Source organism: Chelmon rostratus, chromosome 7 (genome assembly GCF_017976325.1).
Source record: "Chelmon rostratus isolate fCheRos1 chromosome 7, fCheRos1.pri, whole genome shotgun sequence".
Taxonomy (NCBI): domain Eukaryota; kingdom Metazoa; phylum Chordata; class Actinopteri; order Chaetodontiformes; family Chaetodontidae; genus Chelmon; species Chelmon rostratus.
Window position 1 is genome coordinate 855,372 of NC_055664.1, and position 23,988 is coordinate 879,359.

Below are 23,988 nucleotides of genomic sequence, written 5' to 3' on the forward strand. Positions count from 1 at the left end.
CCCCAGCCCATTATGGCTGGCAGCAATCTGTAAAATGAATGGCGCGGAAAGTCGACGTAGGTCAACACCGGAGCTGAAACCAACCTCGCCTTTAAAGCCTCAAAACTTTCCTCACACTGAGGTGTCCATGCAGCACCCAGAGCCTGACCTGACCTCTTCTTGGACTTGGTGCCTGCCATCTCGGGCACCAACTGGTGCAGAGGGCCTGCCAGCTTTGCAAAACCCTCTACAAAGCGACGGTAGTAACTGGAAAAACCCAAAAAGGAGTGTAACTCTGAAACATGGCGGGGACGCTGCCACTTAGCTACCGCTTCGATTTTTGTGGGGTCTGTGGAGACTCCCTCACTGGAAATTACGTGCCCCAAATAGCCAACCTCCCGTTGGAAAAACCTTCACTTGCTCGAGCTTTGCTTTTAAACCTTCCTTTTGGAGCCGACCAAGGACCACTTCCAGCCGCTGCAGGTGCTGTTGGACTGAGGACGAAAAGACAATGATGTCATCAAGATAAAGCAGCAGGGACTGACCCTGCTGATCACCGAACATCCTCTGCATCAGCCGCTGGAAGGTGCTTGGGGCATTGCACAAGCCAAAAGGCATGCCGTTGAACTCGAAAAGGCAAAAGGGGGTGCAGAAAGCAGTTTTGGGCTTGTCCTGTTGTGCCACAGGAACCTGGTTGTAGCCACTGGCGAGATTGATTGTAGAGAACCAGCGAGCCCCAGAAAGTGCATCCAGGCTCTCCTCGATGTGAGGTAGGAGGAAGGCATCCTTCCTGGTCTTGCTGTTAAGGAGGCGGCTACGCACAAGCGTAGGCTCCCATCCTTTTTCCTGACCAAGATGAAAGGTGACACATAAGGACTACTGCTCTCCCTAATAACTTGAGACTCAAGAAGCTGGTTAATGTGAGACTTCACTACCTCATAGTCTGATGGAGGGATGCGTCGGAGGTACCTCTGCCGGACTGGAACATCATCAAGCATGGGTATGTCATGCGGGATGAGGTCGGTACAACCCAAGTCACCATCATGTGCTGAAAAAACTGAACAGTACTTTTGCAGTAAAGACTTACATCTGCCTGTTCTGGTTCTGCCAGTGAAGACAGGTCCAGGGATTCTACCCTATCTGGCATTGGGGCTGGCAGCTGCATGAGAAGAAAGAGTAGCCAGAGCGGATCTCACTTCAGTCACACTGGCAGGGAGACTAACAACCTGGGCAGCAGATAGGACACCAAGACCAGTCCGTGGGTACAGAAGAACCTTGGTCGTCCCAACATTGACTACTGGGATGTACACTGTACCCCGGACAACCTGCACCAAGCATGGAGAAGCTAGCAGCCCAGCTGGAAGCCACACTCAGAGGGCAACCATTTTCATCACCCCACCAGGTATGTACACTGCACACTTACCTCTAACTCTCACAGTACCAGTGGGGCTCCTTGGAACCTGGGATGCAGCCTGGTGGCACTTTTGTAAAGCCTCAACGACTGGACCAGGTGCCTTTGACACAGGAGGTGAATCGAAAAGAGAAGTGCCAAATGTCCCAAAAAGCTCTCAATAACATTGGCAATTTACATCCATCCCTAGAATCCCTGGGACATACGACACAGTGCCAGGGGGGTCCTTAACAAGAAGCATCCCACAGCGCAGCATCACCTTACCACAAAGTACCACATGAAGCTCCAGGTAGCCGATATAAAGGATTGCTAGACCATTACCTGCTTGCAACTGTAGCCAATTACAAGCCCGAAGCCGGTCATGGACCCAAGGTGCAAACTGTGCCAGAAAGAAGCTCTCAGTAATGGTGGACACCATGGAACCAGTATCCACCAAGCATGAAACAGTGACCCCGCCAATCGAGGCATCAATGTGTGGACAAGCAGCAATCAACTCTGCCACTGCACCTTCCTGTGAGCCTGTGGACTCCCCACCTGAGCTGTGGCTCAGCAGCTCAGTGGGCTTCAGTTCACGGTGGATGGGAGAGGTTGGAGCGCCTGGCAGTGTTAGAATTAAAGCCAGCATCCGAATTAGCACGGCCACAAGTAGGGATCCGCTCATCATCACACTCCCAAGCAAAATGACCTGGCTGCTGGCACTGTCTACAAATTAACAAGGCATGACAAGAAGTCCCACCTTGGGAACGAGGAGCCCGCAGGGAGGCTACCGTTTGGGTGAGCTGGTTGAGCTGCTCCTGTTGACGCTTCAAGAGATCCATCAGTTCACCCAAATTGGATTGTGACATCAGGGGCTGGGTGGAAACGACACTGCACCCCATAATGAAGGTCATAAGCTGAAAGAAGAGATGAGTTATGCCCCCAGCGCCCCCTGGGAGACACACACACCTGTATCTCCTCTGTCCACTCAGCGATCCCGATAACTGTCTTGCCATTAAACATGGGACATTTACGGTCCCTGGGTATGACAACCAGCCTCTCTGTGACAGCCATTGTGAAACCAGCATGAGGGGGCTTAACTAGGTGGAGCGAAGGAAGATGAAGCAGCCGCACCAGCACCTGCCAGGGACGCGGCCCGCTCCTGAAGAAGCAGCTCATTATGTGCCTTTAGTTGTAAGACCAGGTCCCTGACCTGCGGCATCTCCTCCTCCATACTAACTGAGGGAAAGCTGCACCAAAGCCTCCAAAACTTAAAGGATAACTTTCGTTTTTTACAACCTGGACTTTATTTGTAGCATTAAATACGCCCATTTCGACACCCAGACAACTTTGGTGCCATTTGGAGTCGTTTCGAAGAAATTAGCCCCAGAGGAGCGGCGCGTATATCCGTTTAATGCGAGTAATCGGGGCACCTGTGCGTAGCCTCTATAAACGCATAATCTGCGGCGAAACTCGTTCATATTCCAATATTTTGTTATGATATGCTGGTGCTATTCCCCTCTGAGCACCTCTCAACTACCTCTGACGCGAGCTGCGAGCAACCAGCCACAACACGGCTAACTCCGCGGCGGTCGGCTAGTTTAGCTGTAGTTTGCGACTGTTATTTTTCACAAAATGGATGAATATTTTGATAAACTTCTGGCAAACAAAACCAAGGCAAATAAACAATCTATACATGTGTGTAAGCTACCTACTCAATCAAAAGTTGCCCATTTGGTCCTGCAGGCTTTGGCTGGGTCTTCCAGTTCACTTTAGGGACACGAAAAAAATGTCTCCACCACAGCCCGGTTTATCATTGCGCGGAAATCCTCCAGTGCTGTGATACAGACGTTTATTGACACATCCAGACGCGTATCTCCTGGCCGCAAGTCCTACTCTGAGCAACAGAGGCATTCCTCCTCTGTTGTCATCGATGAACATTGTCCACAAGAACACCACCAGTTACCGTCTACTCGTGGACGCGCAGCCGTTTGTTGTTGTTTGGCCAGCTGTTCCACTCTCTGCCTCCGCGTCCTCCTTTCAACGAGCTCCTCGTCCGTGTACTCCAGCTCAAAACGGTAAGGACCTCCATCGTTAACAAAGTCATCGCCCACCACCTCAGAGTCGGAAAAATATTCATCCATTTTGTGAAAAATAACAGTCGCAAATTACAGCTAAACTAGCCGACCGCCGCGGATGTTGATAACATGCCACCACGGGCTCAGAGGGCAATAGCACCAGCATATCATAACAAAATATTGGAATATGAACGAGTTTCGTCGCAGATTATGCGTTTATAGAGGCTACGCATGGGTGCCCCGATTACTCGCATTATACGGATATCCACGCCGCTCATCTGGGGATAATTTCTTCAAAACGACTCCAAATGCCACCAAAGTTGTCTGGGTGTCGAAATGGGAGTATTTAATGCTACAAATAAAGTCCAGGTTGTAAAAAACAAAAGTTATCCTTTAAATGGGAAGTTGGGTGGGTTAATAGAATAAGTGCTGCTGTTTTGGCTCTACCACTACACATACACAATACAATGATGCCTACAAACAAAAATGTAAGGACATCATCTCTTTTTTATTCTTGCTCTTTGTAACAATGAAATTCCCCCGGCATGGGGTCAATAAAGTTCTCAACAGAAAGAAATTAAAACTCATGAAAACTGTGTTATCTTTCCAGTATTACAACAATCACCAACTCTGGTTTGGTTCTCTGAGTGAAATGTGAAAATAGTCCAGTTCTAGAAGCTTTTCCACACTGCTAATGACAGACCTCACACGTACATTAGTAACCTCACATTCTGCATGCCTCCTCTCCTCCTGAGCTCAGAAGCGCTCAATCAAGCAAACAAGACTCACCTGCCTACACAGTATTTAAGCACCATGTTTTCAACCAGTATTCGTTGAATCGTCTGCCTTTCTACATGGTAATGATAAAGACCTAAAGAGAAGACGCTAAGAACCAGTTTGTCAGTTTTTTGCCTGTCTGCAACTTGCCTTCCTGACTCACCTGTTTGTCTGTGCTCAGGTGCCCAAATCCTCACCTGTTCTTGGCTATGCCCTGTTTGTCTGCTGATCCAAGATCAGTCACTACTTGGACTCTGTCAGTCTGGACTCTGCCCTGTCTGGACTCATCTCTGCAGTGAGGTAATTGGGGTCCTAAATAATCTAAAAACATAAATAAGATTCGACCATTACGGACTTAGCCAGCTCAGACAGGGATTTGAATGATACACAAGGCCCTGCTCCACCAAGTACGGTTGTTGGGACAACATGGACCAATGTTTGAAACCATTCATGCCAAGCAACATGCCCCCCACTGCTGGACATGCAGCCTCCCACATAGCCCCCTGTCCAGGCAACCTCAACTCTGGCCCGACTTGTTCTCAGAGTCCCACGCTACGGACCTGGAGCCACTTTCTGGGGAGTGCTTTACAACAACTGCATTCACCCATTCATACATGGTAGCTAGGCCTGTTATTAGCTATGCTACCAATTTTATTAGATCATTAGTGCTGCAGTATGTTCATATACTATCTGCTATTAATATATTAATGCATCACATACATAAATCATACATATATCACACAGGCATATACCATGCCATATGTACTTTGTATACCTATAAATATATTACAGCTGTGATTTCTGTCCAACCCCAAACCTCTTTCTCTGTCTCTCTCTGTGTGTGTCTGTCTCTATCTCTCTCTCCCTGTCTCTCTCTCTCTCTCTCTCTCACCCAACCAGTCAAAGCAGATGGCCGCCCACCCAGATCCTTGTTCTGCTTGAGGTTTCTGCCTCCTAAAAGGAAGTTATTCCTCGCCACTGTCACCAAGTGCTTGCTCATGAGGGAATTGTAGGGTCTCTGTAGATAAAGAGTTTGGTCTGTACCTGCTCTATATGGAAAGCATCCGAGACAACTTTGGTTGTGATTTGGCGCTATGTAAATAAAATTGAACTGAATTGCTCATTACAACCATTAACACATTAACACACCGATGCGCCCTCTCTACCTCCTGAGACAAATCTTTCCTTCTGAGATCGTTATGTGATTGGGTTGTTAAGAGGGTTGGCGTTAAAGTGGGCAGAGGCATGTTATGCTAGAAAACAATTAGATAATAACCAACATTTGAAGGATTCATCTCTGAGGTCATAGACGTTCTGAGACACTTTATTAACTGCTGTGTTCAATGTATGTTATGTAATACCTGAACTGCTGAATTATTTGCATTGTTGAGAGTTTGGTCTGTACCAGCTCTATATGAAAAGTGTCCTGAGGCAACTTCTGTGCTATATAAATAAAATTTAAGTGTTTGAAAAAGGGAAAAAGTGTCCAAGGTCTATCAAGTTGAGATGATTTGAGTTAACAGGCTCATGGTTAATTGATTTACCGACACTATAAGAACAGGATGCTTGGGATGCACGTTGTGAGATCTGAGTAACTCAGGATCAAATTACTTTAATCCTCTGAAGTCTTCTGTTTATTTTCATTTATAAATTTAAATTAATCATTTCAATTGCAAAAAATACAGGAAATAATATTTCGTCAGGACCACTGTATAAAAATGACAAAATGTCACACACAAAAAACCATAAGAAAAACAAAAAAATATATGGATGCTTGAAAACCTGAGTGCACTAATAGATTTGGGTTGTGAATGAATATATGAAATTTTTTTATTTAATATAAATGACTTTGAAGCCAACACAGATGGCTAAATGTCCTAAATGTGGACGAAATCATAAAAGCTACTAAACTTGCTTGTCAACAGATCCCTTTCCAGGACAGCTAAACAAGTTGACATCTGCTGATGAAGGCTGTGTGATACAGTTGGTTTGAAGAAAAGATAGTAAGCGGATCTTGAGTTGCAATTGTTTAGTTTAACCAATATTAACCAACCTGGAAGTTACTCTGGCTAGCCCGAGTTCATTTTCCATCTTGAGCGCAGCTGATGTTGACACAGACACGTGACCATGTTTATGCATAACACACATACTTTTACACTCACACACACATACAGCTCATGCATCAGTGAACACAGTGTCAGGCAGTAACCACAGGGAAAAATATTGGTGACACATTCCTTCTCCTTCATATAAATAGAGAGGGAGTTAATTCAATTCAGATGTCTGAAATGACACTTCATGATGCTGACACATTAGCTGCTGGTTTGCCAAACGTCCAACCATCTATTCTATATCCTTCACCTGGTCTGGGTGAGTGACATTGCTTGTTTGTTTTGGGTGAGTACTCTTTCTTTTGTGCAAATTTACCTTTATACCTTTCTTACGAAGTTTAATTCATGACTCCTACATCAGTCTTGATGATTGTGTAATTGCTGCTGCTTTAGAAAATCTGATTGTGAGTGTAAGTTTATTTGGAGGATGATATAATAATAATAATAACTGATATAATCTGACCCTTAGTGACAGGGGTCAGATTATGAGTGACAGCAAAAGAAGTGACAGCAAAAGAAGTGCTGTTAGGTGACAGGTGTTAATAAATGAATGATCATTATCACCATAAATAACACCACCACCTTTATGTATTGGTTGTAAAGTTAATATGAGGCATACTTATTAACATTTAACTGAACCCACCATCTTTTCACTTTATTTTACTTTCACCAACTTTAACCAGTGTTTTCTTGTCCAATTCACAGACCCCGCTCTCTGCTGTCCAAGTGCTCAACATTGTGTGGCTGCCATCCAGCCCAACCGCTTCCTCATGATTCAAGCACTGTAGATAATGTTCAATTACTGAAACATTGCCTCTGAACAAAATCCAAGCAGCAATTACGCTTTGCCATCACAATGTAACTGGGACAGCAATTCAGTAATATAGAAAGGTAATTTCTAGGTGACAGAGATGGTTCAAGGATCAGAATCACTTTAATTGCCAAATGTTCAATGTACACAGGAATTTGACTTGGTGACACATTGCACTGAACAATAAATTAAAAAATGAAAATATAAATTTTGCTAGATTATGCTACATATATATCTTGCCATTTATGTGCAAGTTAGCAATAATGCAGTAAATATAATGCATTATGCTGCATTTGCACATATTGCACAGTCCCAGCAAATATTGCAATATTACTGTCACAAGCAGTGTGTGTTTAAGTGCATGTGCATGCGTGTGTGTGGGGAGGTGTGTGTTTGTGTCTTGAGGGGCATTAGCTACGATGCATGGTGGACTGTTGGAGGATGAGGGAGGGAGTTATGATGTTGTTGTTGTTGAGGAAAGTGCTGGCCTTGGGGAAAAACCTGTTCAGGTGTCTGGTGGTCCTGGTGCTGATGGAGCCGAACCTGCGGCCAGATAAAAGCGGGTATGACACTGGCCTACTGGTCTGCATGATGCATTTCAGTCTGTTTGGTGTAGGCAGAGGATGCTGGCTACCACACAGTGATGGATGAGGTGAGGACAGGATGATGGCTCTGTAGAATTGAGTGCAAACCTTCAAAGAGATGTTCATCTTCCAGAGCAGTTTGAAGAAGAACATCCTCTGGTGAGCTTGCGTAATGGCATGACATAAGTGTGTCTCCTCTGGTGATTGTGGTTCCCAGAAATCGAAAAGACTCAACCACCTTTAGAGCTCCGTTGATGAGTGGTGGGGGGCGTGAAGGTGGGTATTTACAGAAGTCAATAACTACCTCCACTGTCTTACAGATGTTGTGCTCCAGGTTATTGTCTGCACACCAGGCAGCCACCTGTGACAGCTGTTCCTATAGGCCAACTCATCATTGTCCATGATGAGGCCTATAACCGTGTTGTCGTCAGCAAACTTGACCAAGCTGATGGAAGGTTGGCTGGATGTTTAGTCACTGGTGTGCAGGGAGAACAGACACGGAGAGAGGACGCAATAATGTGGAGCTCCAATATTGGTGGTTAGGTGGGTAGACAGGTGGCTCCTGTTGCTTAGGAAGTCTGTGATCTACTTGGAGATGGGACGTGGTGCCTGCAGTTGTAGCGGCTTGGTGAGATATTCAGGGAGGATAGTACTAAAGACTGAACTGAATTCCACAAACAGGGCACTTGTGTCATATGCCCGTCTGTAAGACTCTAGTGCAGATGATGCTCAGAGAGACCTAGAGGGGGAAACACTGCAGGAGCCACCTGGAGACATCTGCATTGTGATTGAAGTTGTGGAGGTGTTGCATGGACTGACCTCAGCCTGTGCCCTACTTCTAGGTTTGATATATGTACTCAACCTAGCTTATCCAAAACCTCTTCATTTCACTTTTGAAGTGCTTGAGAAAATCATCATGCAGCTTGAGCAGCACAAGATATTCCCCCAAAGTCCAAAATCTGTATGGCAGACTTCAAAGCTCACAGTGAGGACACATTACGATGTATTGCTCCTTTTGGCCAAAAACATGGCCTAATGCCGTGTTATGAAAGCACAGTACTGTTTATGGAGCATGAAAAAAACGTAAAAAAACAAATATTCTTCAAAGCACAATGTGAAATCCTATTACACTGAAAAAATACATGTTTACAAGATAGTGTCAGTAGATCAGAAACTGTGTTACTGGTTAGAGGTCATAAAAAGAACTCACTGTTGTGTTAATATGTGTTATGCCTGTTTGTTGCCAATGTGGGTGTAACATCTTTTGTACTTTTTACTTGATTAATCAAAATAGGTGCTACCTAATTTCCTTCAATCAACCAATTGTTTTTGGCCTTCATTTAAAAATAACTACATTTGAAATATGTGTGCCTTTTATATTTTTAATGTCATATATTTAATTACACTGTTATATTAATAATGCATGAAGCTGATTAAAGGAGTTTTTGCATAGGAATTTTGTTGTTGTTGTTGTTGTTGTCGTTGTCGCCAGCTGCAGATAATGCAACTGATCCATCGCCCAATTCTGCTGCACTTACATATACTGGTGTGATAATTCTGTGTATGTGCTGAGGCTGTTATGCATATTATTCAAACTTTGTTATGCATACTAATACTTTGTTGCACTACTTTGCATTGTATTGTCTATTTGTTTGATGCATAGTAAAGGAAATTAACATGTTTGATCTGAATAACTTATGCACATTGTGCATATTTGTTTTAGAGAAAAAGAGAAAACTTTCTATGCATTTTATGCACATGTTGACCCAAAAGCGTTGTTGGTGACGTTAAAATTAATACCATGTTTTTCTTACATTTATAGAATAAAGACAAAAAAAATCATATTTGAGTCTGTTTTTTCTTTCAGACAATTTTACATTTTAATTGTTAGTTGACTTGCCTTAAATTTTGAAGTTGCATCAGTCCAAACTTTTGATTTGAAAATAGTGATATTATTAAATAGATCTCATGTAAAGCTATTGTGTTAATGTAACTTATTGACTTGATCTGAACAAACTTAATTCTATAGCGTCTTAGCAATGAAGATTTTTTTAAGATGGTCCAACAATTTCTTTTTACAGTGTACAAAGTGGTATTATGAGATAGGATGGGCTGCAGATAGCTGGTTAACATGTAGATATCCCTGCAACATAATACAGACATCTTTGGCATTTAGTTTACTATTAAGTCAACTCAAAGTCAACTTTATTTTTGATTACACCAAATGTACAGGACATATAGAGGGAACTGAGCACACATCCTTGGAGGGCCCCTGTGCTCAGTGTGATGGTGCTGGATGTGTTGTTGCCAACTGCTGTACTGCTTGTGATCTCTGAGAAAGTGAATGTGAGAAGGTCCAGCAACCAATTACAGTGAGAGGTGCTCAGGCCCAGACAGTCCAGGTGAGGTGAGGGCTCAGTAATGATGTCTTTGCTGTATTTATGTTGGGTTTGTAAGGTTTGTAATGTGTGATGGTCTGAATATCCTGCCACGGGCTGTGTGTGTCTGTGCTGTCTTAGACATGGCGGGTTATGTTTTTTGTGCACTGATGTTTTGTATTTGACATTCTGGGCCTTCAGCAGTCTGTGGACCTCACCTATCAGCCATGGCCTCTGGTTAGCCTGAGTGGTGATGGTGTTAGCACATCATCAGTGCATTTCATGATGTAGGCAGTGACAGTCTGGAGTGTGGCGGCCAAGTGTTCATACTTTTGATCCTTCGATGTTGTTCACCCTTGGTCTATATGTTGGTTATAGCACAACAGTGATATGGTCAGAGAGGCCGATGGGGAGGGGTGATGCTTTATATGTGCTTTTGTGGGTTATTTAAAATAGCTCCGGTGTATTATTTCCCTTTTAATTCAGATAGTTACAATGACTAAACTGGATTTTAAGTTTACAAGTTTACAAAATCTTGCAGAAATCTAGTCCCGTACACATTTTGTTAAAATACACCACTGGGATCAAGATCTGGGGAGAACGAGTATTATTTTAAGATGGAGGGAATATTATATTTAACAAGCGATATTACAGTAGATTAAAACCTGTGGTTAGACAATAAAAAAACATGCACAGAATTTTATGATACCAAAGATGACATCCACAAAGTGACAGTATATAAGGGAATTACAGATTAGTTGGCACATGCTGACTGTTCAGTCTTCAGAAGCAATAATCAGAGATGGTGGGTGTGAAACCTCATTGTAATCCAAACTTTTTTGGCTACAGTGAGGTATCTGAGTTATTCTTTTTTTATCAACTGTATTTAAGAACCTTGTACTTAAGCAGTGGAAAGCTATGTACCCTGATACACCGTAGCGATGGAACAAGGAAATGCATTGGTATCTAAATATGGAAAGGACAAGCGCTATAGAGAACAAACTAACCCAGTTCAAGCAGTATTAAACTCAGTGTATATAAAATCCCAGACTTTCAGTGGGTGTCTGAACTTCTAGGAGGTAGGACAATAAAACCACAATCTACAAAGAATAATACTATGAGGCCATTATCTTTTAGCCTCCCAAGTGTTAAGATTCAGTAAGTTGAGGACAGAAGGGTGTTCTTGATAAAGATGAACCGAATATGAAGGTTTATGTTGGATTTATGTTCATTCATATTTTATGTAAACCAAATAAGTTAACAAGATATCAAAACAAATCTGTCTAATCTCTTTCTTTATGTGAAGAGTATATGATTTATAGTATATGGGTTGACATATATTTGAAAAATAAAAATAAAATGGTACATAAAAAAGGATCAAATGAATGGCATGTCTGCAGGACATTGTGATAAGCTGTTTTGGCTCCCAATATGTAAGATAAAATAGAAGACCCTGCCACAGTGGTAAGAGTCAGAGGACGAGTAATACTGTAAGACTGGTAGGTTCAAGATGTATTGTAATCTTATCATGTGATGTTTTATTTTAAAGACAAAAATAATAATTGGAACTGAGGATGATGTACACATCTCAGTCTCTTTGTCTTTGTGTGTGTGTGTGTGTGTGTGTGTGTGTGTGTTGGGGGGTTGCTGGTTGTGTGCACAGTGGGTTTCTATTTCACGTTACAGTCTGAATGACAGGCCACCCCAGCTTCATAAAAAGTAGATTGTTTTCAGGGGAAAAATGAGAATGCTAACTGGCAGGTGAGTTTCAGGAAAACCGAGGCCACAATCACTCTGTTCTCCTTCCTATCTGACCTCAGTCTTGCCATCTTCAGCCTCCACCAGCAAAACACCAGCTCCCTTCAAGAACACACCTCACATTTTTTCATGTGCACTAGTGATTCACACCACTATGTCTTCCAGCAAGACAGTTTTACAAGGCCCTTCTCTACAAAAGTACTGAGAGGCAGTTAGGACATAATATTAAAACATCATGTCTGCAATATCCCTCAAAGTCATTTGACTTTGACTCATTGTTTTACGTTTCATAAATGTATTGAGTGACAAGAAGTTTCTCTCTCTCTCTCTCTCTCTGTCTCTCTGTCTCTCTCTCTCTCTCTCTCTCTCTCTCTCTCTCTGTCTCCTGTAGGCTTTTTTCTTCAATGGACCTCTGTGTGATTAGACCTAGCCGGTCTTCCCCTTCACAATAACTTGCTACCCATAAATACCACTCCAGTATAATAGTCTAACCAATTCCTGAAGCCCTCAACTTCTGTGTGTTTAAGTTCAACCATCGCTGTTTATTGATTTGTCTAAATTAACATTTTAAGCATGTTATCTTCACCATTAAGGGGTGTCCCACCTCATACACTTATACTGACTATATTTACCCTATTTTCTTTTGAATTTAGGGGGTGATCACATGGTCACTGGTCAGAAATCTACTCCACACAGGACATGATGAATCCAAGCTGTGAGCAAAGAGTAATATAGTGCAGGAGCAAAACTTCTCAACAGACTCAAACTAATCGGTACTGGATGAACAGTACAGTGGGAAGCTGCACGGCAACATTTTTAGCTAAACCACCAGAGTGGCTCTATGGAATGCAACTGGTCCACACTAAACTGAAATGTTGCTCCAACTATTCTCCAGAGAATTCTCATTCAGCCACAAGGAAAAGTAAACAGGGTTGCATTTAGGTATTTGAATATATGATTGATGCTGTCATTGTTTTTGCGACAACATTGCACAACACACAGTTTGTTTGGCTGATGACGTGTTTCCATATTGCATGCATTAGTGTGTGGTGAAAGAATAACTAGTGAGGGAGAGGAAAATGCAGTGAAGTGGAAAATCAATCTGATGGCTTGTGTGAGGAGAAGGCAGAGGAACAAAGTTTTGACAAAAAGTAGTCTTGAAAAAAAAACAGCAGAGAGGGAGAGAGAAGGTGATGAGAAAGATTAAAAAGAAAAGGGAATGGGAGGAAGGCAATACATGTGACAACGAACAGAGAGTCATTGTTTTGACTTCAGCCACCTCTCAGTGTGTTTAAATGGCCAGAGACGGGGAAAGGCATTCATTTACCCATCCAATAGCCGGAGTTGAGTTCCAGATGTCTAACAACAAGGTTTAATGTTCGGGTTGATTTCCTGTTCTGTGAACAACAGATTTAGACCCAATCTTAGCCTAACTCATTTCCAATGTTGCCTAAATTTGTTTGGTTTGCATATATGGCTGTTCCTTGTGTGTACTCCCGATCACTGCCAACATCTCCTGTTGGTCAACCTTAAATGTGTTTTTGTTATTTTTATTACTGCTGACCATTTTTCAAAGAGAGTTTTTCAAGACGAGCACTGAATTTACTACATTTCCATATTGTGTCAAAGCAAAGTGAAACTCGGAGTCAAGATCAAATTTTGGTGAATTGACCCTCTGATTTCAATTGGAATTTGAATTATAATTGTTTTGTTTAGGGGATGTGTTTAATCTTAAACAGTACAACCCTGTTTCAGCTCAATTTAGCCTAATCACAACCTGCCATACCATTCATTTCCTGGAGACTTACCCTAACCATAACCATAGCCACTATTTGCCCAACCCTAACTCTTACCCTAACCTTAACCCAAGTCTTCACCCTAAAATTTAATGATTTACTTCATGAGGACTTGCATTTTGTCCCCACAAGGGTGGCGAGTAATGTGACTATGTAAAGAGACTTATGTAGGGGGAAGGGAGGCAGTACTAACACAATGCCATGTTCAACCCTGTGAGGATGACTGGTGCAGGCTCGTTTTACCTCTCTGTTAATGGAGACAAAGAAGTCTTTTGTAGGGCAAAAGCCCCCCTAATACCCCTCAACCTCTGAGTCTTACCCCCCTTACTGCAGTACAAGGGAGGCACAAACAGCAGATTATATGGGTGGACTTGGCACCAAGAAAAACATCTCTTCCACAAAAATAGCCATACTGCTCTGAACAGAAGAGGGTATTTTCTATGATCACAACTCAAATACCATAAGAGCACTGGCCTGAGACTACACTACTGCATTGTTTGAGATTGTGTATTGTACAAGAAGAGGGTGAAGTTGGTTTTATTGCTGGATATATAACCCTGTGAACATTGTGAGATATATATCAAACTAGAATAAAATCATCTTAATTGATCATGCCAGCGGATCTAACACTGCAGTGTTAATCAGTGGTCAGTATTTTTTGGCTGTCCGGCTATTGGCTATTGGTACATCACTTAGTAGCAGTCAAGTAAGAACACATGTTCTTATTAAAAACTGCTGGCCACCATTGAGCAGAACAAGGAGTATCAAGTCAGTCTTTCTTTCTTTCTGTACTGGACTATGGGAAAATAATAATAACCACCCTGAAAGATGCAGTTTATCATTCAGCTCTCAGATATTTTTGCTGGTGACAGGTTTGGTACCCATCACTGTACTCTGTATGAAAACTTGGTTGGCCGTCAACCTCTGTAAGATGGGAACAACAGTGGCACACATTAATCTGCTTGCATACATCTCTCTTGGTTTTAAACACAGAAAACTACCAAACCTGCTCCCAAGACTTGCTCACACTGCACAGCACCCTGAACAATAGACGCAAACTCAGCCCAGACCAGATTTGTGAACTGCTGGACCCCCGTCTGAACACCACCTATTTAACCTTTTTTTGTTTTAATGTTTTCTTGTGTTTTTCTCATTTTTTTTCCTGTCACTAGTCTCGGTTGATCGTGTGTACTTACGGATGTACAACTGATGAGAGTAGTGATTTGCTTTTTACTATTTTCTGGACTCCTTAAAACAACACTGGGAGATCTATTCATCGCCCCATTCATTGCTCCATTGTTTACACTCTGGAACAGCTGTTAGCACTGAGCAACATGAACGTACTCCCAGTAGAAAAGGAAATCCCCATGGAGAAGAGGATGCAGAGCTGGAGCAAAGTGCTGGGACAAGAAAAGATGATATAAACCATCCATACTGTCTCCGATTATGGGGAACAAATGATCTTTCCCTAATAAGATGAAAGAGCTTCTGAACTAGGGTTGGGGTCCAGGGTGGGGCCCCGGTAATGCCAGTCCAGGCAACCTAGACGTCTTTGATCTTAGTCATCTTAGTCTGACCTGTCACCCAGGACCTGTTTGCCTTGGGAGAGCCTACCAGAGGCAATAAGTCCCGGACAACATAGCGCCTAGGGTCATTCGAGTTCTCAAAGCCCTCCACCACAATAAGGTGGTGGTTCAAGGAGAGGGCGTTTTACGTTTTACACAATTTTTTTTTACACTTCTATACTTTGATGGGGAGTCCTTCTGGATGGACTGGATAATCCTAAATTTACAGTATTTTAAATAATACGGTAGGAAAAAAGTATGAAAAGCAATACTTCAACATTTTAAATTTTTGTGGTGATTTATACATTTTTACATGCTTTGTACATGTTTTGCAATGAACATTTATTTTTTTTCTACAACAGTTAAACTGTAAAACTGCAGAAAATGTCTACAATAAATTAGCATTTAAAAACAATTCTGTTAAATAACTCAGGGTTTTCTTACTGTAATTTGACAGTGTCTGGCATCTTTTGCTACCTGACTTTTTATGTTTTTTGTATTTTTGTTTTGTTTTTTTTTTTTACAGTGGGGGGTCAAAATGAACTGCTCGGAGCCTTGTGATTTCTTTATGACAATGTGTATTTGACAAGCCCGGAGGCACAAGATTTGAGGACTCAAGATGCAGACCACAGACAGCTCAGCGGAGTTTCAAAATAAAGGTTTATTAAACTCAAAGTGCTCAGGATAAACAATGGAAGGCAAACTGAGGGAAACACAAAGTACAACAAAAAACGCTAAGGATAACCTGGCAAACTAGAAATGAATAATCAAAGCTCGAAGGCTGAGGTGATAACAAAGTACAAACAAAAGAGACAGGCAGAACTAACCTCAAGGCTGAATACAAAGTAACAAACAAAGATACTAAACTTGACTAGATGCAAAGTAACAAACAAAAGATCTCAAGGCAATACTGATAACTAGACTTACACAGACAAGGTTCAAGGACGCTAGAGAGCAAGGCGAGTACAGGACAAAGCACATGACAATCTGGCACAGGACAAAGGGAGACGCGGACTATATATACACGAGGTAACAATGAACAGGTGGAGACAAATAGGGCGGGGTAGACAATCAGACAGGCGGGAAACACACCGGGAAGTCAAGGGCCTGAAACGAGAGGAGAGTTAGGTTTCACAATTAGACAGGAAGTGTATGACAAGACCTGACGCTAGTGAACAAAAACACTTAACAGATTTGACGAGACATGACAGTACCCCCCCCTCTAGGGCCGGCACCTGACGGCCCAGGAACATCAGGATGTTGTCTGTTAAATTCTTCTATGAGCGTTTTATCCATAATAAAGCTTGTGGGGACCCAGGATCTCTCCTCAGGACCATACCCCTCCCAGTCCACTAGGTACTGGAATCCCCGTCCCCGACGGCGCACAGCGAGCAACTTTTTCACCGTGTAGACGGGGCAGCCATCTACTAGGCGAGGAGGCGGGGGTGGGTCGGTGGGGGGTACCAGGTTGCTTTCACGGACAGGTTTGAGCTTTGACACATGGAAAGTGGGGTGGACTTTCATGGACCTGGGGAGTTTCAATCGGACAGACACAGGATTAATGACTTTGGATATTGCAAAGGGGCCCACAAACCTGGGTGCCAGTTTTCGGGAATGAACATGGAGGGGGAGATCCCTGGTAGACAGCCAAACCTTCTGGCCCTGAACATACTGAGGTGCCGCTTTACGGTGTCGATCAGCCGCTGCCTTCACCCGTGCCTGGTTACGGCACAGCATGCTCCGTGCTGCTGCCCAAATGCGTCGGCATCTTCTTACCAGGGCGTGGGCTGAAGGGACGGTCACTTCATGGTCATTTACTTCAAACAGAGGAGGCTGATATCCATACACTACATGAAATGGTGACATTCCAGTGGCTGCTGTGGGAAGAGTGTTATGAGCATATTCCACCCACGTAAGGTGGTCACTCCAGGAAGTTTGATTTTGGGAGACCAAACAACGGAGGCAGGTTTCTAGGTCCTGATTCATTCGTTCGCTCTGGCCATTGGATTGTGGCTGGTACCCGGATGTCAGGCTTACGGTCGCACCCAGCATCTGACAGAACTCTTTCCAGAAATTGGAGATGAATTGTGGCCCTCGGTCTGAAACAATGTCTTTGGGTAATCTGTGTATGTGAAATATTTCCCTGATCATAACAGTAGCTGTGTCTTTGGCTGACGGCAGTTTGGGCAATGCGATAAAGTGGGCCATTTTGGAGAATCTATCCACCACAGTGAGTATGGTTGTGTTACCTCTCGACGTGGGCAGTCCGGTGACAAAGTCCAGAGCGAGGTGTGTCCATGGTCTCTGAGGGATAGGCAGGGGTTGAAGGAGTCCGGACGGGTTTTGACGGAGAGTCTTGTTCCTGGAACAGATTTCACAAGCCTGCACATATTCCAAAATGTCTTTATTCATGGTGGGCCACCAGAACCTTTGCCTGATAACATAACCTGTCCTTTTTACCCCCGGATGGCATGTAAGCAAGGATGTGTGTGCCCAGTGGATCACCTGTGACCTCAGACGAGCCGGTACAAACAACCGGTCGCTGGGACAGCCTGCCGGGGTTTCATCACCCTCAGTAGCTTGTTGCACATCCTTTTCTATCTGCCAGGAGACCCCTCCGACCACACAGTTTAGTGGTAGGATGGTTTCGGGCTCCTTGGCGACCGGTTCCGGCTCATACAGTCGTGACAGGGCGTCCGGTTGGGTATTCTGAGACCCGGGCCTGTACGACAATGTAAACCGGAACCGGCTGAAAAACAGCGCCCAACGGGCCTGTCTGGCGTTAGTCTTTTAGCAGTTTTAATGTATTCCAAATTTTTGTGGTCTGTCCACACTAGGAACGGCTGTTCTGCTCCCTCTAGCCAGTGCCGCCACTCTTCGAGCGCGGTCTTGACTGCTAAGAGTTCCCTATTGCCCACATCATATTTTCTCTCTGCCTGGTTAAGCTTGCGTGACAGGTAAGCGCATGGGTGAATCTTATTATCCTTAGCGGATCGTTGTGACAAAACTGCTCCTACCCCTTCGTTGGATGCGTCAACCTCAACCACGAACTGCCTTTGCGGGTCCGGTACCGTGAGGACAGGAGCGGAGATGAAGGCTGTCTTCAGGCACTGGAAGGCTGTCTCAGCACCGGAAGACCACTGAAATACTGATTTGGAAGATGTGAGAGCATGGAGAGGAGCGGCAACAGAGCTAAAGTTCCTGATGAATTTCCTATAGAAATTAGCAAAGCCCAAAAACTGTTGCAATTTCTTGCGGTTTGTTGGAACCGGCCAGTTAGCCACCGCGCTTACTTTCTCGGGATCCATCTCAATCTGGTTCTTGGTTATCACGTAGCCTAAAAATGAAACCTGGTTAGTGTGAAACTCACATTTTTCAGCTTTTACATACAACTGGTGTTCAAGGAGGCGAGAGAGTATTAGACGTACATGACGCTGATGAGAGTCCAAGTCAGGCGAGAATATCAGGATATCATCCAAATATACGAAAACAAAGTCATTCAGATATTCTCTCAAAACATCATTCACATACCCTTGAAACACAGCTGGGGCATTTGTCAGTCCAAAAGGCATCACCAAATATTCATAGTGTCCACTGGGGGTATTGAACCCGGTTTTCCATTCGTCCCCTTCCCTGATGCGGATCAGGTGATAGGCGTTGCGAAGGTCCAGCTTGGTGAACCACTGGGCCTGTTGTAGGAGCTCAAAAGCAGAGGACATTAATGGCAATGGGTAGCGGTTCTTGACAGTGATATCATTAAGCAGACTATAGTCTATGCATGGCCTGAGGGACCCATCCTTTTTGCCAACAAAAAAGAACCCTGCCCCCGCGGGGGAGGATGAGGGTCGGATTATCCCGGACCTAAGTGAGGCTTGGATGTAATCATCCATCGCTTTACGCTCAGGCACCGAGAGTGAATAGAGTCTCCCCTTGGGGATGGGAGCTCCTGAGAGCAGCTCGATGGCGCAGTCTGAGGATCTGTGAGGAGGTAACGAGGTTGCTTTATTCTTGTTGAAAACCTCCTTAAGATCCCAGTAACACCGCGGGACCCGGGCCAAGTCCGGATACTGCTCACTCTCCTCCTTCGAGATGTCGAGGACTGCAGAGCTCCGGGTTTCTGTGCTGTGGACAGATAAGCATGGAGAGTTTGTCATGCATTCCCTTCCCCACCCCAGGACTTTCCCAGTTTCCCAGTCTAAGTGGGGGTTATTTTTGCGGAGCCACGGCAAACCCAGAATGAGTGTTGAGCTGATTCAAATAAGTGGAAGCTGACAGTTTCTCGGTGTGCATTGTCTATGGTCAGCTCACATGGCTCGGTGCAGTGTGTGATCTGAAACAGGAAGCGCCCGTTCAAGGCGCTGGCATTTATGGGCTGCGACAATTTTTTAACGGCTACCTGGAAATCCCTGGCTAACTGCCAGTCCAAGAAATTATCGTCAGCCCCAGAGTCAATCAGTGCCTCTAAGTCACAAAGTTTCTGATTAATTTTCAACGTTACCTTTGTCAAAGCACGAGGAGGATTCAGTCCAGGCATACGGCTCACCAGCGACCTCCCTTCAGTTGGTGAGCCTGCTCTTTTACCTGGCGGGTTGCTAAGAGGTGGCCCTGCTCACCGCAGTAGAAGCAGGCGTTTTCCCTACGGCGGCGGTTCTTCTCTTCCGCCGTCAACCTGGTATGCCCAACTTGCATGGGCTCCTCCGTTCCAGGAGGCGGCGGTGTGGGCGTGAACGGCGGAGGCACTGACTGCAGCCCGAAGCGGCGGTTCTCCTCCCTCGGAGGTTGTCTCCAGCCGTCTCCTCGGCGCGCGCTGTCCCACCGGCGATTCCTCTCCCGATCGCGTAGTCGAGAGTCAATTCGGATGGCCGTCGATATGATGGCTTCCAGATCCGAGGGCAGGTCCAGCGGAGCCAGCTGGTCCTTCAGCGCGTCGGACAGGCCGTGGACGAAGGCATCGTTTAATGCCGGGCTGTTCCACCCACTGTCGGCGGCTAGCCTGCGAAAGTCTATGGCATAGTCAACAACTCTTCGCTGGCCCTGCCTCAGGCGCAGCAGCGCCCGGGAGGCGTCGTGGGCTGGCGACTCATGATCAAAGATTTAGATAGCATGTTGGAAAATGTCTTAACATCTTGGCACATCATAGATTCTCTGGACCATTCAGCCGTGGCCCAGGCTGAAGCTCGCCCCGACAGGTAGGAGATCATGAATGCCACTTTGGATTGTTCATTCGGATACGCACCGGGATACTGCTTGAAGTGCAGATCACATTGCACCAGGAAAGATCTGCATCCACCGGAGTCTCCCGAGAATCTTTCCGGAGCAGCGAGGCGTGGAGTGGCCAAGACCTGGTCACGGACCGGCGGAATGGCGGTCGGCTCAGCATGAGATTCTCCGGCAGGTGAAGCAGCGTTAGCGAGGTGGATGTTTATCTGGTGGAATTGTTCTGTGAGTAGATTAATTTGTGCCATGGCTGATCTCTGTAACTCGCTCTGTCTATCTGTGAGATCCTTTACTCCCTGCTGAATATTACGCAGCTGATCCTCATGCTGGTGGAGGAGGCTGCCCTGAGCTGTAAGAGCTGTTCTTAACTGGCTAGGGTCTGCTGAGTCCATGTTTGGCCAGATTGTACTGACAAGCCCGGAGGCACAAGATTTGAGGACTCAAGATGCAGACCACAGACAGCTCAGCGGAGTTTCAAAATAAAGGTTTATTAAACTCAAAGTGCTCAGGATAAACAATGGAAGGCAAACTGAGGGAAACACAAAGTACAACAAAAAACGCTAAGGATAACCTGGCAAACTAAAAATGAATAATCAAAGCTCGAAGGCTGAGGTGATAACAAAGTACAAACAAAAGAGACAGGCAGAACTAACCTCAAGGCTGAATACAAAGTAACAAACAAAGATACTAAACTTGACTAGATGCAAAGTAACAAACAAAAGATCTCAAGGCAATACTGATAACTAGACTTACACAGACAAGGTTCAAGGACACTAGAGAGCAAGGCGAGTACAGGACAAAGCACATGACAATCTGGCACAGGACAAAGGGAGACGCGGACTATAAATACACGAGGTAACAATGAACAGGTGGAGACAATTAGGGCGGGGTAGACAATCAGACAGGCGGGAAACACACCGGGAAGTCAAGGGCCTGAAACGAGAGGAGAGTTAGGTTTCACAATAAGACAGGAAGTGTATGACAAGACCTGACGCTAGTGAACAAAAACACTTAACAGATTTGACGAGACATGACAGTATTTTTTACATATGTTTTTTCTTTTCCATAGTCCTTTGTATAAAATGTACAAATATATATAGTCAGCTTTTATTCAGTAGTTTGTATTTCTCTATTCTGTTGCTATTTTTTTTCCAACTGCTATTACCTGCTGCCTGTAACACCGCAGGGTACTATGCTCTCTCCTTTCCTCTTCACCCCCTTGTATGTGTATCGCAGGGGAATGATTTGGAATACAGGGAAGTCATCACTAACTTTGTTGACTGGTCTGGACTAAAGCACCTGCACACCAATGCCGGCAAGACCAAGGAGATGGGGATTGATTTCCGCAGAAAAGCACCACAGACTACACACCGGTGTGCATCCAGGGTTTTGACATTGAGATCGTGGAGGAGTACAAATACCTGGGTGTCCACCTCAACAATAAACTGGACTGGACCACTAACACTGACGCCCTGTATAGAAAGGGCCAAAGTCGTCTTCATCTGCTAAGAAGACTGAGCTCCTTTGGAGTATGTAGGACATTACTAAAAAACTTTTTATGACTCTGTGGTTGCATCTGCAGTCTATTACACAGTGGTCTGCTAGGGCTGTGGAAGCTCTGAGAGGGACAGAGAGAGACTTAATTAACTGGTCAGGAGAGCTGGCTCTCCTTCTTTTGTTGCTTTTTTATCTTGTTGATGACTGCACAGCAAGTACACTCACATTATGTCATGCATTTTCCCTATTTGACACACAGTTTGAGGCAAGCATCACTGCTGATCTAGAAGATATCTGGATGTCAAGACACCGCCTAAAACTCAACAATGCCGAGACTGAGCTTTTGTTCCTCTAGGGAAAGAGGGGAATGAATATCCACCTTGAGACCTGTCCATCACCATGGTATGACCTTTGACAAAAGACTATAGTTCTCAGCATCCAGGCAATTGCAATAGCCTTTAGCCTGAACTCCTACTGCAACTCCCTCCTCACTGGAGTGTGTGCTCCTGCCTTCGTTCATCTGCAGTTCTATGATGTTATGAAACCCTTGGGTATTTTACCTATTAAAAGACTGAAAACAGAAGAAGGTGTGGAAATCTTTAACTCCATAGTGCTGCTCAGTTGAAGACTCTAGCAGTGGAATACAGGCAGTAAAGGGAACTTCACCTTCCTACCTCTAAGTACACTCATTCACTGCCTCTGGACAGTTGACCACCCCATCATTCACTCCCTACTGAATTCAGAACAGCTAAAGCCCTGAAGCACTTACATGATATCTATCTAAACACACGTGTGTTACATATACATGTACTGTATATGTAGTGTCTCATTTCCTTCAAGTAGTATCTCCCCGTGCAGATATTATTGGCCTCCAATCAATACAAAGGAAGTGAATGGAATATGTGCTGCTCACAGACAGGGCTATAGCACTTATATGCATCACCCTGTCCAGGAGACAGACCCTTTCATGCGACACAAAAAAGTTCCAGCTGAAAAACCACAACGTCCATCACAGGGATGTAGCTATAGACAGTGCAACCAGTGCAACTGCACTGGGGCCTATGCTGTATGGGGGCCTGTATCACAAGCGGGCCCCATCTGAGCCCCAAGTAAAGCTGTGGTGAAAATGCTTAAAAATCCTCCCATATACCATCTCGAAACCTTGCCTTTATTATATTCTCAAAGATCAGTTGGTATGTTTTTCCTCAAATGTGCACATCCACCTTTGTCATGGTGTCAATAACTTCATTGAAAAAACATCAGTAGCAAGCATAGTATAACAAAACTATAGCCTTGTTCTACATGTACCATAAAAAGTATGAAGAAACTCTCTAAAAAATCAGTTGAATGAATATTTTCTTATTTGTACTCTGGTATTCATTTCATTTACAAATCCAATGATGATTGCTGAATAGTATGTTGTTTCTGATAAGTCTCTATTTCATCAAAATACACGTGACTTTATTTTAAAACACACTCACATAAGCACTGCTGCTGTTGTGCGCACAGCCGTATCCAAGTTCACTGCCCTCTGCTGATGTGTGCTCAGAGTGCAACAGTTTAAATCTTGAAACTCGATTCCTTTTCTACACAGTGCAGCCAAACAGCAGCTAAAAACAGACAGTATAAACCTCAACATGTGGACCAATGTTTTGTTAAAATTCACTGTTATGATATGAAGAGAAAAGAGGGAGAGAGGGAAAAGGCAAGATACCAACTTCATGTCTTGGATGAAGGATTACTTTTTTGCTGCTGTTGAACAGTGAAGAGCAAATTTGTAACAATTTGTGCAGTTATTAAACTTAAACCGTCCCATCAGTGTGTGTGGAGAAACATCAGCGCACTCTGACAGTATCTGCTCCAGTAGCAGGATCAGCCTGTTGGAGAGCTCAGGAAGCTGATCCTGACAGTTGTGCTGATATTTGTGCTGCTGTAATGTATAAAGTTGGTGATTTGCAGGTCGGATTGGGTGCAGGTGTTGATTAACATATATTTTTGTTGGTCAGGAAGGTGGGTTGGCTCTCATGATGGGAATGTGTTTAAAAAAAAG